Consider the following 17,034-nt stretch of genomic DNA (forward strand, 5'->3'; position numbering starts at 1 on the left):
ATAATAGCTGGTAGAGGCTGACGTTATTAATGGAATCGTTACTGTACTTCCATTAATTTCATAGCATTTTCATTTACTTTAAAAGAAATTTTTCCAAACACGAATACGTCCACATTATGATAATGACTTAAAAAAAGGCGCGAATACGTTACACGGTTTGTTTCATTACACGTGATTTTGTTAAATGTTTTTGCAAATTGTAACTAAATAACGTTCTTGAATTTAACGTACTAACAACAATAAAGATTTTTGTAACGAAAAGCTTCAAGATAATTTTTTTTTTTTAATTGTAACAGCGATGAAAAAATAATAAAAGAGTCGCAATAAATTTTCTTTATTTTTCAACACAAAAAAGAAAATTTTCCGTAAAAATAAAGTAAGCAAATGCAATTTGCTACTTTGTTGCTTTTTGTCAAAAAAGCTTCATTCAAAATAAAAAATTTGATGTGAACACCACATGACTTCCTTGTTCGCTTATTAAATTACATACACGCATTTTTTTAAAATGAAAAGTACATAAAACTTTATTTCATTAATAACTTCTAACATTTTTTTTTTTATTGTTATTAAAATTAAATCGACAATTAATACAATCCTCCTTATCAGCAAGTTGATACGTTCTCTAGATATTTCGGCTTACTTGGAAGCCATCATCAGGAGTTAAAATTAATCCATTAAAGTCAAAGTTTAAAAATCATAGTTACAATTTAAAATTAGCCACGACTGTCCCGGTCCTACTAGTATACACTGTTTTTGAGAAATTAATTATTACTGAATTATTATTAATGTAATTTTTTTACAATCAGCGTTTAATAGTTATTAATAAATCAATCGCTTAAATTAAAAAAAAAGGAGTTGAAGTCGGATTTGAACCGATGTGCCTTCCCCTTGCTCAAAATCATAAATAATAATACGGTTTCTTGTATTATTAAAGTATTAAATAGTCGAAATGATACATCTTCAATACAAAAAAAAAATTTAGGTAATTTTTCAATCCTAAAACCACTAAATCGTGCATGAAAGTTAATTATTAATCGGTGAATATTGTTATAATAAACATATATTTATAATACATACATTCAGCTCCAACGCTAATATCTTCATGAAACAACCATTGTAAAAAAAGTATACATTTTGCAGAAATCTAATATGTACTACGCATTTATAGGGCATATCTATTTAGTAAAAATCTGTACTATAGTGCAGATGATAGTACAAAGTTATCATTAATGTTAAACATTTTCCCATATAATTCATATATTTGACCGTGTGAATAATGTTCGTTTTCTTTTATAACGTAATGAAACTAAAAAGTCTCGTACAGACTCATCTAGTAAGATACAGAACTAAGATAGGGGGGAAATGAAAAACAACTGATCCATTTAATCAAAAACAAAAAGAAAAATAATTTTTAATAAAATATTTTATTATAAGAAAACACTTAACAGAATAAAATGTAAAAGAAAACAATTCACTAAAACAAACAACTTCAGGAAAAATTAATATACACAACGAACGGAATAAGAATATAGCTGTTTCAAGCGGTTGAGAAAAAAAAACAAAAATAATAGTTAAACAAACTGAAATTATCTGAAATGAAATAAATTATTACCGTTAACCTAATTTTGACTAGTATATGAAAGCGTCAACATTTTGTAATGTTTACGCCCTAAAAAAAAAACCATAAAAATAAATCAAAACAAAACCTTTTAAACTGATTAAAATCTGCGTATTCTTTTACAATAAGCAAAATCAATAAGTAATAAATACCAATATAATTTCAATATACTAACTCAGATGATATAAAATATACGCGATTTTTCAGTACATTATAATGATAACAAACAATTTAATTTATTGTGCAATAATTAACTACGAAAAAAAATTATATCATTAAAAATTATTTAGATAGTAATGCAATTTATTAAGGAAAAAATTATTCATAAACGAAAAAATCTCATGTGGACACCACATGACTTCCTCGTACGTCTATTAAATTACATGTACACACTTTTTTAAAATTAAAAGTAGATAAAATTTTATTTCATTAATAACTTCTGATATTTTTTCATATTTTTTATTTTATTGTTATTATTGAATTATTATTTATTGTAAAGCCTTTTTTTTTTTACTATCGGAGAATAATAATTATTAATAAATCAATATATTTAAATTAAGAAAAAAAAAGTTAAAAAAAGATGAATTCCGATTGAACGATGTGCCTTCCCCGTTGTAAGATCCAAATATTTCATTAAATAACGTTTTATTTGGTTATAACTCTGGAACCAATGAAAATAAGTACCATTTATGATACATCGTTGATAAGCTCTCACAGAGGACTTATTACCACAGTTAAAAAAAAGTCCAAAATTCATTTTTTTTTTGTTTTGGTTTTTTTGGACGCTTTTGGTTCAGTCGATTGCAATCAAAAGGGGGCATTTTTTGGGGATTGCAATCACCAACTAAATGTAACAACAGTCCTATATCCAAAATTTCAACATCCTACGGCTAATTGTTTTTGAGTTATGCGAGATACATACGTACATATGTCACGCCGAAACCAGTCAAAATGGTTATTTCAGTTTAAATCTGAAAACCGAAATTTTTCGCGATTACAATACTTCCTTCACTTCTTACAAGGAAGTAAAAACAAAAAACATATTAATCGAAAACTATAACCATCACTTAAAGTTCAGTAAAAAAAGTTGAATTTCTTTTCGTACAGTCAATGTATTAATCCTCTAGTCTAGCGTTTCTCAAACCTGGAGGATCCGATGAAACGAAAGGAGGTCGCAAAATTAACCTAAAATTTTACACTTAAACAAATGAAATCATTTTATGAGAAAAAAGATCATTTATTATAAACATTTTACTGACATTTATAAGTACATATGTAAAGATAATAAATTAATCAAATTGTTGCATTTCTTTTTCTTTTAAAAGTTTCCATACGCGGTTTATCAGATAAAAAAAATAAAACTAGGATGGCACCGGGAAGTAAACCAAAACCTCTAAATAAAGACTGGAAAGAATAATAACAGAAAAAGTAGAGTTTCGAAAAACAACTGAGGATTTCAAACTAAATGAAAAGGAAAAACTTAAGAAGAGTTCCAGAAACTTTACAGAACAGCAAAAACAAGCATTATCGGAAAGAATAAAAAAGTACTGGAAGCAGCGGAAAGAGGAGAAACAGCTAGAAGGGAGATGTAAGGAGATTTAAAAACGTCTAATCGAAAGAAGAGGATAATTAATGTGTTGTAAACGATTGGTTTTATATAATTTTAAAGTACGCAACAGATTGATTATAATTAATTAAGAAAATAAACACTCGTCATTTATAATGACATCCCTTGTAGAATAAAAATTCTTTACAATATTGCACTAAAATCTGTGACGATATAGTCAAAATAAAAGTGAATGTACTCACCAAGTAAACGTCTTGCTGTAGATTATACATTGCATAATTAATTATTTTATCAAGTACTAAAAAAAAAAAAAGTAAGAACGAAAAACATCAGCTGCTGAATAAAGCTAATGAGAAAAAGATATAAGAAAAAAACGTTCTAAGCTTAAAAAAGTTTAAATCTTACTTTTTTTAACACAGCGACCGGAAAAACTTACTAATTTCCTTTTCTACTGTTAATAACTTCCTGTTAACGATGATTCTTTTTAATTCAGCATCTTTCAAAGAAGATAAGTGAAATGAAGTACTCTCATCCGTTATATAAAAACTTTATACACTATTACTTCTATACTACAATACAAATACAATTGAATCTCGCTAATTTGAACCTCATTAATTCGGAAACCTCCGCAATTTAAACTGAACTCATTTCCCCTCGAGAAAAAAATTTATACGCTTGCTATTTTACCGTATTTTATTATCACTTCTGTATATTAAACTTTATAGCGTGATCCAAGGATTTTAAAATATGATTACTGCTCAAAAGGTGGAATTACCAAAATATATAATCTTGTTCATTTTTTATTTTGATAAGCCTGTCACACGTTACGCGTATGCGATTAATTTTTTCATTAGTTCTCTAAAGGTAATAAATTTGTTTGTGTTCTACGGTTATAGGAGTGTTTTCTTAGAACGAACACAGAATGAAAGTATAAATATTATTAAGGTAGCCGAAAAAAAAATTAAAATAATAAGGGCAGTTGAATATACCAACTAAAAGAAGATTTTGCAGAATTCGGCAATGCAAAATGTATTTAGCTGACAATTCTGAAAAATTAGGATGCCATTATTTTGCTTTTACAAAATTAGATTAAGTGGAAAAACATTGAATGACGACAAAAAGTCATCGACTGAAGACGAAATACAAACGGTACACTTCGGAAAATTTCAACGGTATAATTTAAAGATAGTTTAATGCAGTTTGATGATGAACATACTATTTCTGAGTCGACAGCCGATGAATAAATAATCGGATTAGTAAATCATACTAAAACGAGGAAGAATAACCGGCAGTTCCAGTAAAGGAATCCAAAGTGATGTTAAACAAAAAAAGAAAATCTTTCCGAAATAAATACAAGTTATTTTCTGTTCATTGCTCATGTTAGAAGCGTAAAATCAACAGTTTTAGGTATTCCCAAACAAAAAAATAAAAATAGAATAATAATAAAATAACGAACTTCTTTAGTTCATAAATATAACGCCTTATAAATATAAATATATATTTATGTAATGTAAATATTGTACATTTTATTACTTTTTGACTCATCTACATATGATAACACAGAAGTAAAATTGTTAAATCAGTAATATTTTGAACATCTTTAATTTGAAAAACTCGAAAAATCTAAACCTTTATAATCTGAAGGAATGCTTCAGATTCGAAATCTGATATATATATATATATATATATATATATATATATATATATATTCTCACACGAGAAAAGTAATGATATTGGTAACACGGCGAGCTACTTGGCAATGCTGTGTCTACCGGTCTGTGCTATACCGGTTTGTTGATCCCTTCCACATGTTCAGTACGAGTTTCAACTCCGTTCAGCCAACACATTATTTTTGACAGCGCCATCAGTGAAGTTGTGTTTTTGTTGTTTGTGACGAAAATGAAGCATCGGAATTTAGAGCAACGTTGTGCAATCAAGTTTTGTGTTAAACTTAGGGAATCCGAGAGTGTGACCTTTCAAAAGTTGAAAAAGACCTACGGGGAACATTGCTTGTCAGGAGTACAAGTTTTGCGCTGGCACAAATCATTTTTGGAAGGCCGAGAACACGTTGAAGATCAACCTCGCTCAGGGAAACCTTCAATTTCAAAATCTGACGAAAACGTTGAGCGTGTGAGGGTTCTTGTGAGATCAGGACGTCGTTTAACAATAAGGATGGTGAGTGAACGGTTAAATTTAAACGCTTTCACCGTACATCAAATTTTGACAGACGATTTGGACATGCAAAAGTTTTGTGCGAAATCGGTGCCGAAAAACTTCGCAACGGAACAGAAGGACAATCGAAGAAACGAGTGCGTTAATCTTCTTCAGAGGATCGACAATGACCAAGAATTCTTCAATCGTGTGATCACAGGTGATGAATCCTAGATATTTGAGTACGATCCTGAAACAAAGCGGCAAAGAGAAGAGTGCCACCACTCCATCATCTTCTCGACCGAAAAAATGTCGAATGTGCAAATCAAAGATCAAAACCGTGTCGATTTGCTATTTTGACAGTAAGGGTATCGGGGATAAAGAATTTGTTCCTCCACGACAAACTATCAACCAAGTGTTTTACAAAGGTCTCCTTGAAAGGCTCAGCAAAAGAGTGATTCGCGTGAGAGCAGACATCGCAGACAAGTGGATACTTCATCATGACAATGCCCCGTGTCACACGGCCATTTCCGAGGGAATTTTTTTTCTCAAAACGCATTCATACGGTTCCTCAACCCCCCTATTCACCTGATTTGAATCCTTGTTACTTTTTCCTTTTCCCGAAATTGAAACATGTCTTAAAAGGACGTCATTTTGGAACTCTGAAGAACATTCAAGAGACTGTCACCGACCGGTTAAAAGCCCTACCAGTTGAAGCCTTCCAGCGCTGCTACCAGGACTGGGAACAAGAACTCCGCCGGTGTATACCTGCCCAAGGGAACTACTTTGTAGGGGATATTGTTGTTTGAAAAAAATAAAAACTTTGGTAAGTAAAAAGTCAGTCTCATTCCTTTTCTCACACACCTCGAATATAAATACAAGATTAAATAATAAAACCTTTACTTTAAAAATAAATGAAAACAAAGGAGCAAAACATTTAATGAACTCACTTTATTTACAATTTAAAATTAAGCAATAAAAACCCCGAAAAAAGAGAGAAACGTTAACAAAACTGAATGATCTTAAATAAAAAAAGAAAGAAATTACAACTATAATAAAAAAAATCATGAGTGACAATGCCGCCTGAATTATTTACACGTTTCTAACTTCTCAAATCAATTTCAAATGACAATACTACTATACTGAGAAAAGTGAAAACATAAACGAAACCTAACATTTACGTTACAATCTGTTTAAGTAGTAAACAATAAGAACCCCCTCCCCGGCCCAATGACGAGAACAATGTATGATGAGGTGTAATCTTGTTCAAACTCAGGCCAACCAACCCCGAGACGTGTGGTTAATTGAACCCCAACCACCAAACAAAGTGTACCGGTATCCACTGTCCAGTATTAAAATCCGTGTAAAAGCAACTAATATTTACTAGGATTTGAAACTTAAAACCTTTGACTTCGAAAATCAACTGTTAAACAACCGATTTACGACGAGTTAACCGCTATACCAGCCCGATTGGCATTAGAGATTACGGTTCAGTTAATGATAAAAAAGCGAAATTGGTACAAAGGTTCTTGATTTTTTTATAAGAATAGTTTTCTTTATTTTTTTAAAAAAGTTTTCCAGTTATCTGATACTGAACATGTTTACTCAGGAGAGAGAAATACCCAAACTGTAATAAAAAAATATTCGGGAAAAATTTAATTAACTAAAAGGTACACTTTTACAGCGAGAAACAAGTTAGGAATAGAAAATACATTTTTGTCTACATAGTCTTCAGATATGGAATATAAAATAATTTATACATTACTAACTGGAAAATTAAAATACTGAAATCGAATTATCGCTTGCTTTAAAATTACAACGCAAAACCGGGTAGTACTATGAAACCATTATCGTTATAAGCAAGCAAACCATCAACAAAGTTAACGCCGCAATACGAAAGCTGACACAGCAATGCAAGGAAAATACAACGGTTACGTCACAATAGTAAGGCAAGCAATAATCCCCACTACTTTAACAATATTCAACAACAGCAAAAAAAACCTTGGTCTGCATTTATAAACCGAACTATTGATTTTTTTTTAGTAATACGTAATGAAAAAAATATATAAGAAACGCAAATTAATAAAAAAACAAATAAAAAAACGAATAAGTAGCTGAAACGTAAGTACATTAAAAAAATTTACTGACATAAATACTTAAAAAGGAATTTCTAATAGCTTATACTAAATGCTGCACAAGATAAATACCAGAGAACCAGTATTAAATTACTTACTTTTTAACAATAATACAACGAACTACGGGTATTATAATAACACCTATGTTTACTCATTTAATGCGACATTAAATTAATAGACTTAATTACAGATTAAAAAAAATTTGAAACTGAATTGTTTACTACATGAAAAAAAAAGTTTCTTTACGAACATGTCTGAATAAACAAATTAATATACCGAGTTTACAAAGTGATTTTAAAATAGTGTAATTATTATCATAAACAAAGAAAGGTACAGCAGATAAATGTGACGACAAGAGAGTATCTCACTTTTACAGTTAATGCATCGAAAATACTTTAATCAAAGAATTTATGGTAAAAGGTGTACTGAATGATAACCAATTCGGTTTTTAAAAAAAGCATGGTTACAATGTTGGCTGGCCGTAAGAAATTACGAGTAAGAATAAAGTTACCTAGATGTCATATGTAGAACCAAAGAAAATATTTTATAACGTAGAATAGAATATACTCAAAGTTTTAAAGAAAATCTGATTGAAATTCAAAAGAAAAAACATTTACAACCTTACAAAAATCAGGTAAGTGATAAGAGAATGATAGCAAAACGAAGAATGCCAAATTCTGATCGGTTAAAAAGCGAGAAAAGGATCTAATCTATCTCCGTTGCTTTTTCAACTTGAATGGAAAAGAAAAAATATACGAACGAAAAATAAATTTGAGAATGAAAGAGTTATACAAGAAGAATAAACTGTTAAGATTCGATGATGAGACGTGGTTCTTTTGGAGTTATCTTATAAGTGAATTAAAATAACTAACTAAGGTAATTATGAAATTTGAGAAAATGAAGGATATCGATAAATTAAACATTAACACAAACGATAATAATGTAACAAAGTTGCAGAATTTTGTTATCTATTAGTAACATGATAAATAAAAAGTAGATATAGATTAAAATCGGATTGGGCACAAATAATGAGAAATTTATAAAAAATAAAAAATTCTAGAATCAAAAATTAATGCAAGAATTAGGAATACATTTACGTGAAGAGAAGCGCTTTATGGTAGTGAAACGCTTGTAACACAGAGCGTTCGGAATCACTGTGCAATATGATTTATATTTATGTGGTGCATTCTGTTCTTTCGGCGTTAGTTTGGTTGCCATGTGGGTTTGTTGAGCGAAGTTCAGTAATTAGCCAATATGACAGTTGTTGAGTTGCGATTGAAAGTACTCGGTTTCGTTTCGTGTTGTTTCATTTATCGGAATCAATACGAGAAACTAAACTAATAGTTACCAGAAACTTAATGATTCTTTCGGTACAGGAACACATTTTTCTCGCTGAACACGTTTTTAGTGAAAATGACAAGTATACTTATTTATTAAGCACAAATTTTTTGAAACGTTTCCAAATATTCCTGTTCCTCGTCACAATGCAGTTCGAATTCTTATCGAAAAATTTCGGACGACAAGCTCTGCTGAAGACTCTGATCGAAGTGGAAGACCACCTAAACTAAATGAATCGAAGCTGCTTGACATTTCGGATGCTGTGGCGGAAAGTTCATCAAAATCGGTGCGTAAGTTAGCACAGCATCAATATGTCGGACCGCATATAAAGCTATAAGAAAAGAACTTAAAACTTTTCCCCTGCAAAGTAATGTGTGTTCAAGAACTGAAAACTACAAATCGTGCCAAAAACTAAATTACTATAAACTTTTTAAGGTTTTGTTGACCAAAAATCCGTCTACATCCTCGACATTACATTTTTTACAGATGAAACGTGGTTTCATCTGGGAGGGTATATTAATTCAGATAATACACGACTGTGATCGACAACTAACGTGCATGAATTACACGAGCAATGTTTACACGAACCAAAAGCTGGAGTCTGGGTCGGTAGAACGTGCATTGTGGGTCCGATATTTTTTTTTTTTGAAAATACAGTTAATAGTGATCGTTATTGTGTTGTTTTAAGAAACTTCATTAGTCGATTAACGGAAGTGGAAATCAATCACGGTTGGTTCCAACAAGATTGTATCACAGCGTACAGCTAACAGTTCAATAACTTTTTTACCAAATGTTTTTGGAGAACGAATCACTTCGAGGGGTTTGTGACCGGCACGATCGTTCGATCTGACTCCTCAGATTACTTTCTGTGGGGGGCAGTAAGACAAGCAGTGTATCGCAACAGACCACGCACAATTGACGATCTAAAAATCACAAAAACGGCATACGTACGAGACAATCCAGAACATCAGCTGGTTGAAATGTTTTAAAATAATTGTTGTTGGAGGAAGTCATTTTCTATACCTTAAAATAAACTATTCCAGTTATTGTAAAATCTGTTCCTATAAAATAACGAGATAAAAATACAAAGTAATAATTAAGAAAGTTTCGTCACTACACTTCCATAATTCCAGTCCACAGCAGCTTTCCGAACGCATTGTAGAAACAGCAGAATACTTGAAGTATAAAGTAAAGCTGATGGGTAAAAAGAGAAAAATTTGTGAACACGATTTGATCTTTACGACACACAACGAATAAATTAATAAAAAATGAATATTCACAATGAATATGAGGATAAATGAATAAAAAGCGAATCTTTAATATTCTCAAGGAACATTTCGTAGCGATGAAAGAGATAATAATGACAACTTATTCTTATTACATAAAATCACAAATCATTAAACAGAAATACTGTTGAACAGCAAAACCTACATCAAACATTTTGAAGAGGTCTATATTATTCATTAACAAACTATTGAACTTAAACAAAACAGATAACTAACTGGTTTAATCAGCTGATCGATATATTTATGATGAACAAAGCTGAACAATATTTAATTTTGGGTATTTAAGAAGAAAACCAATGTATTCACACATTATTATTTAATTTTTGTAATGTGTACGTGCAATCTGTTCAACTAGTGAACAATAAGCAAATCCACAGGGTTGGTCTAGTGGTGAACGCGTCTTCCCAAATCAGCTGATTTCAAAGTCGAGAGTTCCAGCGTTCAAATTGTAGCAAAGTCGGTTATTTTTATACGGATTTGAATACTAGATCGTGGATACCGGTGTTTTTTGGTGGTTGAGTTTCAATTAACCACACATCTCAGGATCGGTCGAACTGAGACTGTATAAGACTACACTTCATTTACACTCATACATATAATCCTCTGAAGTATTATCTGAACGGTAATTCCCGGAGGCTAAACAGGAAAAAGAAAGAAAGAAAGCAACCCCGCTAACGACCCGATGAGATGAGAATGATATTTATGGCATGTAAATGAAGCGTATTCTTGTACAAACTCAGGCCGACCATCCTGAAACTTGTGGTTAATTGAACCCCAAACTACATCGGTATCCACTGTCTAGCGATCAAATCTGTATAAAAGCAACTAACCTTTACTAGGATTCGAACCTCAGAACATTCAACTTCGAAAATCAGCTGTTAACAACTGATTTGCGACGACGCGTTAACTACCAAACCAGACCGGTGAGCTAAATATTGACAAATTGAAGAAAAAAATCGACGGAAGTATTTATTAATTGAATAAGTTCCGAAATCATACTTATACGAATTAAAATAGTACATAATTTATAATTAAATAAAAATCACAAAAACAAACAAGAACATAAATAATTTAATACAATATATTAAATGTTATCAGAAGTCAAGGCCATGCATAGATAAATTTATCAAAAGAAATGGAAATGTTGCATTTGTAACAACATCATAACTAATTTCGTATTTAATAGAAAATAAATCTGTTTCACATTAGATTAAAATGTATTTATACTTAAAAATAACAATATAATAATCTATTTTTTCAACTTCGGTTAAGATTTAATATAAAAGTAACAGTATTTAAATTGACTACTGATTTTTTAATAAATAATTCAAATTCACGAATACGTACAAAAGGAATCACAGTTTATAAAATATAATTAATATCCTTAAATGAATTATAGCCTCCGTAAATTAAACACGGACGATGAAGTATGTACAATTATTCCACTATGATAAGCGATACAAAATAAATAAAATATACAATTTCTATTTGTTACGAAAACTGAATTTAAAAAAAAATATATAACCAAACTAAACCTTAATTAATTACGATTTAAAAAATATCCAAGTAAAGAAATTCAGAAAAAGTATAAAGTTTCATTGCACCTTTTGAAATGTTAATTTATTTTTAAACCATTTTACTAATTTTACTATTATTATTACTGTTAGATAAATTGTTAGGTCAAAAAAAGACGACACTCATTTGAAAGAAAGTCATTTTTAAGAAAGCAGAGATAAAATTCACGAAAAGAAATTCAGAAAAAACGACATCAACCAGGCAGGAATGGAAGGCAGGAAAATATAACATTTACTTTAAGTTTTCTTAAATATTCCAGTGTAAAAGCTTTGAATACAAATAACTTCAGGTAATCTATCATTATTCAATAACAATCTGATATCGAGTAATAATAATCACAAACGAGTGAAAAATATCAATATCGGCTATATTTTTATTTTAAAATTTTCTACTGATGCTAGTTGGAAGCGACTCATTTACAGGGCTCAACAGATGAACCTTCTTTATAAACAGAATTATCATCAAAACGTTTTGACAAAAGCAATGAACAAACACATGCGAAAGAATACAAATGTAATTAAAAGCACCTTTTATTATAAAACCAATTAAAATAGTCAAAGAAGTTAAATATTGCAAAATTAAAAATTTTGATTAACACCTTACCGACAAATTAACAAGGATTGTTTAAGCGTTTGAGAAAAATTGCAAAATATATCCATCTATGTTCAAGAGATATATATTAAAAATTTCCTCACTGATTTAGAAAGATTATTTTTTTTAAAAATCCATGGAACTGCATTCCGATCCTACGAGAAAGATGTAACTAGTTTGCTAAATCACGGCTATTAGAGTAAGATTATTTTAAATCCCGAGTAGAATGAACGATTCTATACATAAAAGGCACGGAATTTGACGTCATAGAAACCTGAGAGATAAACACTGATAGATAAAAGATAAAAGACCCCACCAAACCACCCCGCTAAATATAATGGATGTTAAAATATTTGAAATTTTTATCAGGTTTATACAGTGTTCCAGAAAATAAAAATTTTACTAAGAATATATTTTCACCGGTTAAAATGAATTAAGTTTAAAAACTTGATTTTTTTTTTTTAGTTAACTTATAATTTAAAAAAAAATTTAATAAGCTTAAAAAAAAGTTGTTTTTTTTACAACCGTTTGTAATCTTGATTTTTATCTCAATAATATTTTTTTTGAAAATATCCCATAATTTTTAGCTAAGAACAGTAAGTTTTATTTTTACTTACATATAGTAATAATTTAAATAACTGTTTTATTAATGTAAGACGTGTAGGAGAAAAAGTTTAATTTATTAAAAAAATAAGCTGAATCAAGTAAAAGAAGACGACTTATTATTTTTTTATTTTTTTTACGATTAATTTTCAAAGGGAAAAATGTATAAATATACAAAATCCGCTTAACGTTTTTACAATAATTGTAGAAAATTTTTTTTGTACGTAAATAATAATAATTATCCCTATAAATGATTCTCATCAGGCATTCAATTCGTAATCTAAGTTAAATACGAAAACAGAGTAAAAGAAAAACAATTCAATTTTTGAAGATCCGAAAAAAATCGAAAAGGAAAATGCTACCCGACCGTACTAAATCGATGCTGACAGAATTTATTATTTGTCTTCTTTCTGAAATAATAATTAAAGAGTAAAGTAACACAGATAAATAGATATTAAATGATTTTTTTTTTTTATTACCGTAAAAACATTTTGTTTATAATCCGATGCCATACGATATTTATACGAATAAGCGTACTCGCTCAATACGATATTCACCGTACTGAATAATATTCAATACAATATTTTCAAATAAAATACGATTTACAACTGCCAGACCGAGAAAGAGATGAATGTTCAGTATAAAGAGCTAGTACGAAGATGAGAATATGCAAATAGAAACCGAGTATGCATGATAAAATTAAAATAGAAGCAAATAATAAAAAAGCACGTTCATCAGGCTCAATATATATAAAAGCAAGAATATAATTAAAAATGTACAGCGTTAACACTGTTTACATCTTTCATAAAGATCAAATTTATTCATGGCAGCGTGGGATTCATTTCATAACATAATTTAGTAGCATAATTAAAAATACTCCATTACAACAGTATTACAACACTCATTCAAATCGTAACAACAAAATTACTATCGTAAACCAGACATAAAAAAAAAAATATTTTTTACCATTCATGAACATGATGAAATAGAAAGTTAAATACTTAGCATCAATCGGTAAAACCTTCTGCGTTTAATAATTTAAATATATATATATATATATATATATATATATATATATACGTGCACGTACGTCAAATTAACAAGAGTTTATATAATTTGAAAACCTAGCGCCCGGGTCGCGGTTAAACTAAACTATGTTAGGCAGGTTAGTGAAGGTCCGATCTCTAAATTCAAGGCAGTTAAAAACAAAACTACATCGGTTCCCAAAACGGTGTGCTTTTCTCTATCCCCCCCTTTTGAGGCCCCTCGTCCGTCTGGCGACATTGATTGCTAAAACGCAGACAACCGCTCCCTTCCACTAAAACCAGACCGTTCCACCCGCCCCCAAAAAGTTTCCATATCCGCCTGTTGGGGTAGGTCAGCAGACGCACTGCGCAGAAACTGTATACGCATGATACGAATCCTTCATTAAAATAGCGATGTTTAATCGGTACATTTCTCTGATCGATCTCCAACGTGAAAATAAAAACAATTAATAGAAATCAACCGCCTGAAGTTATATACATTAAATATGTTACGTTCAATAAGTATTAAACGGTTAATAATAAAATTTAGTTAATTAATATTTAAAAGACGTTCGTAGTTTATTTGATATAGAAATTTCAAAGAGAGCTAAGTTAAAGGGTTAATGAAATGAATTCGAAAATAAAAAAACGCTTAAAAACTGTTTATAAAACATATATATATAAATTATTATGACTTAAGGAGCTTCTGACTATTTTCGAATCTACTTCACAGCTATTTTTCTAACAAATAAATATAACTCAAAGGATTAAACAAAAATAAATTAATTAACAACGGTAAAAACTACGAGTTAAAACTACTTTTCCACCGGTATGATACTACTGCGTCGAGATAAAACATCATAATCACTTTTCAGATTGTTAGCGGATCATTTTTGCATATATATATTCGTACACCAGTACTACAGCAAAGCTATATACCGATAACTTATTAATAGCCACTAGCAACTCGACCTTTTCTATCTAATATCGATAATCGCATACTGTAAAACTACAGAGCAAATGTAGAAAGATTGGCGAGGATAAATCATCATCAGATCACGCGCCAGTAAACCGGTAGAGATATCTATTGATAAAACAGATAAAACTTTCTAGGGTAAATACGGCAAGATTTTTTTTTTTTTAAATTACCGATAAGAATTCAGTTTCGTTATTTTTATTCGGAGCATAGTTATTTCGTACGTACAATATAGTACTGTTATGTGAAGCCCTAACAAGAGAAAAGCTAATATTATCATAATTAACTCGAGTTGGAACAGTATATTATTACGTAATAATAATTTACTTGGTTATTCTAATTAAGATATCATTGAAAAAGAGTTTGCAACAATCCTCCAACAAAGAAATACTACAGAGAGACTCTTATCCGCTAATTTTAATTATTTTTCTATTATATTTTTGCATAATTTTCCAATTAAAAAGAATTAATTATGAAGCTGTTAATTTTTAATTTTTTCCCCCCGATAAATGCAGTAGCGAAATTAATCCGAACTTTCGGAATAGCGGAATTTTCATTCTGCGGCAGACTGCTTGCTGTTTGGTGTTTCAGGTTATGTTGTTAGTTCATATACAAACAGAATTAGTTGTTTTTTGTGCTTTTATAATTCAATGTAAATTAGTTTTTGGTGACGTTGTGAGTTCTGTTACAAGTTTTTTATTCGTTTCTGCTTAATGCAATGGATATAACCCTACGAAAGCGGTAAAAAATTGTTGCTCTGTCCCAACTACACAAATGACTCGAACACAGATTGCCGGTGAGTATAGTGCGGGGTTAGGTGCTGTAAATGAAATCGTGAAAAGGTTTAGGGAAACAGGTTGTGTCTCTTCAAAGAGAAAAAGAAAATGTAGACGGAAAAAGAAAACCAGGCCTACACAGGCTCGATTACTAAGAAGAAAAAGCAAAATTAATCCACGATTGTCCGCTGCTGACCGTAATAGGGACTTGAGAGCCAGCGAGACTAATTTTTCTGATATGACAGTTCGTAGAAGATTGCTGGCAGCGGGAAGGATTGCCCGGAAACCTAAAAAGAAACGGTTACCGAGACGGGTTATGAAGACAAAAAGATTTCAATAGACAAAGAATATAATGGACTATTGAAATGTGGGAAAAGGATATTTTTTTCAGACGAGACTCGTTTTTTTATCCAAACGGAGAGAGCAGCCTACATTCGTAAGTCGGCAGATGAGAAGACTACGACGCCAGCACACCTGCAACGAGTTCCCAAACACCCAGCCAAAAAGATGTTTTGGGGATGTTTTACATATGAAGGGCCAGGAGCACTTATGCCTGTAATGGATGATGAAATCGGACCGATACATTAACATAGATGCCAAAGAAAAATAGTCCCGTTTATGCAGAAGAACCCAGAACTTATTTTCCAACAGGACCTTGCACAATGTCGCACGTCAAAGAAAGCAAAAGTTCTTCAAAAACGCCGAGTGCTCTCGCGACTAGGAAACTCCCGCGACTTGAACCCCTTTGAAAATTTACGGGCTATACTAAAAAGAAGACTTGGGAAAATAAACTGTAGAACAAAAACTGACCTTATTAGTTCAGTAATACAGGTTTAGTTTCGAGATAAAGAAATTAAAAATCATTGTTCTACCTTAATGGAATCAATACCAAAGAGGATTAATGAGATAATAAAAAAACAAAGGAGGACACATAAACTATTAATTCTGAGTAAGTTTGACTACTAAACATTTCTTTCTTTTAAAAATAAAATTTCTGATAAAAATATTGTGTTCGGATTAATTTGTTCGCCACTGTACAATCATAATGTAAGAAGTGTAAATCTTGGCGATTACAGTGTCAAATAACTCATAAGTTTCATACTTCATTTTAACACGGTTAAAATCTCTTTGCGTCGTTAACATAGAACACATATACAGAAAACGCAAATCGTTATTCCTATAATGAATTTACAGCGTTAAATATGATTTACAACAGGTTTTTTTTTTCTTTTTTCGTTGAAAACAATTAAAATTACATTTTCAGGGCTAGGTATTTTGAAAGGAAACTGAGTTAGTAGTAGACAGCGTCGTGTAACGAACTAACTGGAAAAAAACTTTTAACATGATTGTGACAGAGTGCACAAATGACTCTCGCGATCTTTAAACGATAACA

General features: G+C 30.6%; 1 protein-coding gene across 6 annotated transcripts in view; it reads right to left on the minus strand.

Annotated features, from left to right (window-relative positions):
* tai (basic helix-loop-helix family member taiman) overlaps positions 1 to 17,034 on the minus strand; it is a 735,005-nt gene that overhangs the window by 106,695 nt on the left and 611,276 nt on the right. The window lies entirely within an intron of this gene.

The sequence above is a fragment of the Lycorma delicatula genome, chromosome 2, assembly GCF_047948215.1.
Source record: "Lycorma delicatula isolate Av1 chromosome 2, ASM4794821v1, whole genome shotgun sequence".
Lineage (NCBI taxonomy): Eukaryota > Metazoa > Arthropoda > Insecta > Hemiptera > Fulgoridae > Lycorma > Lycorma delicatula.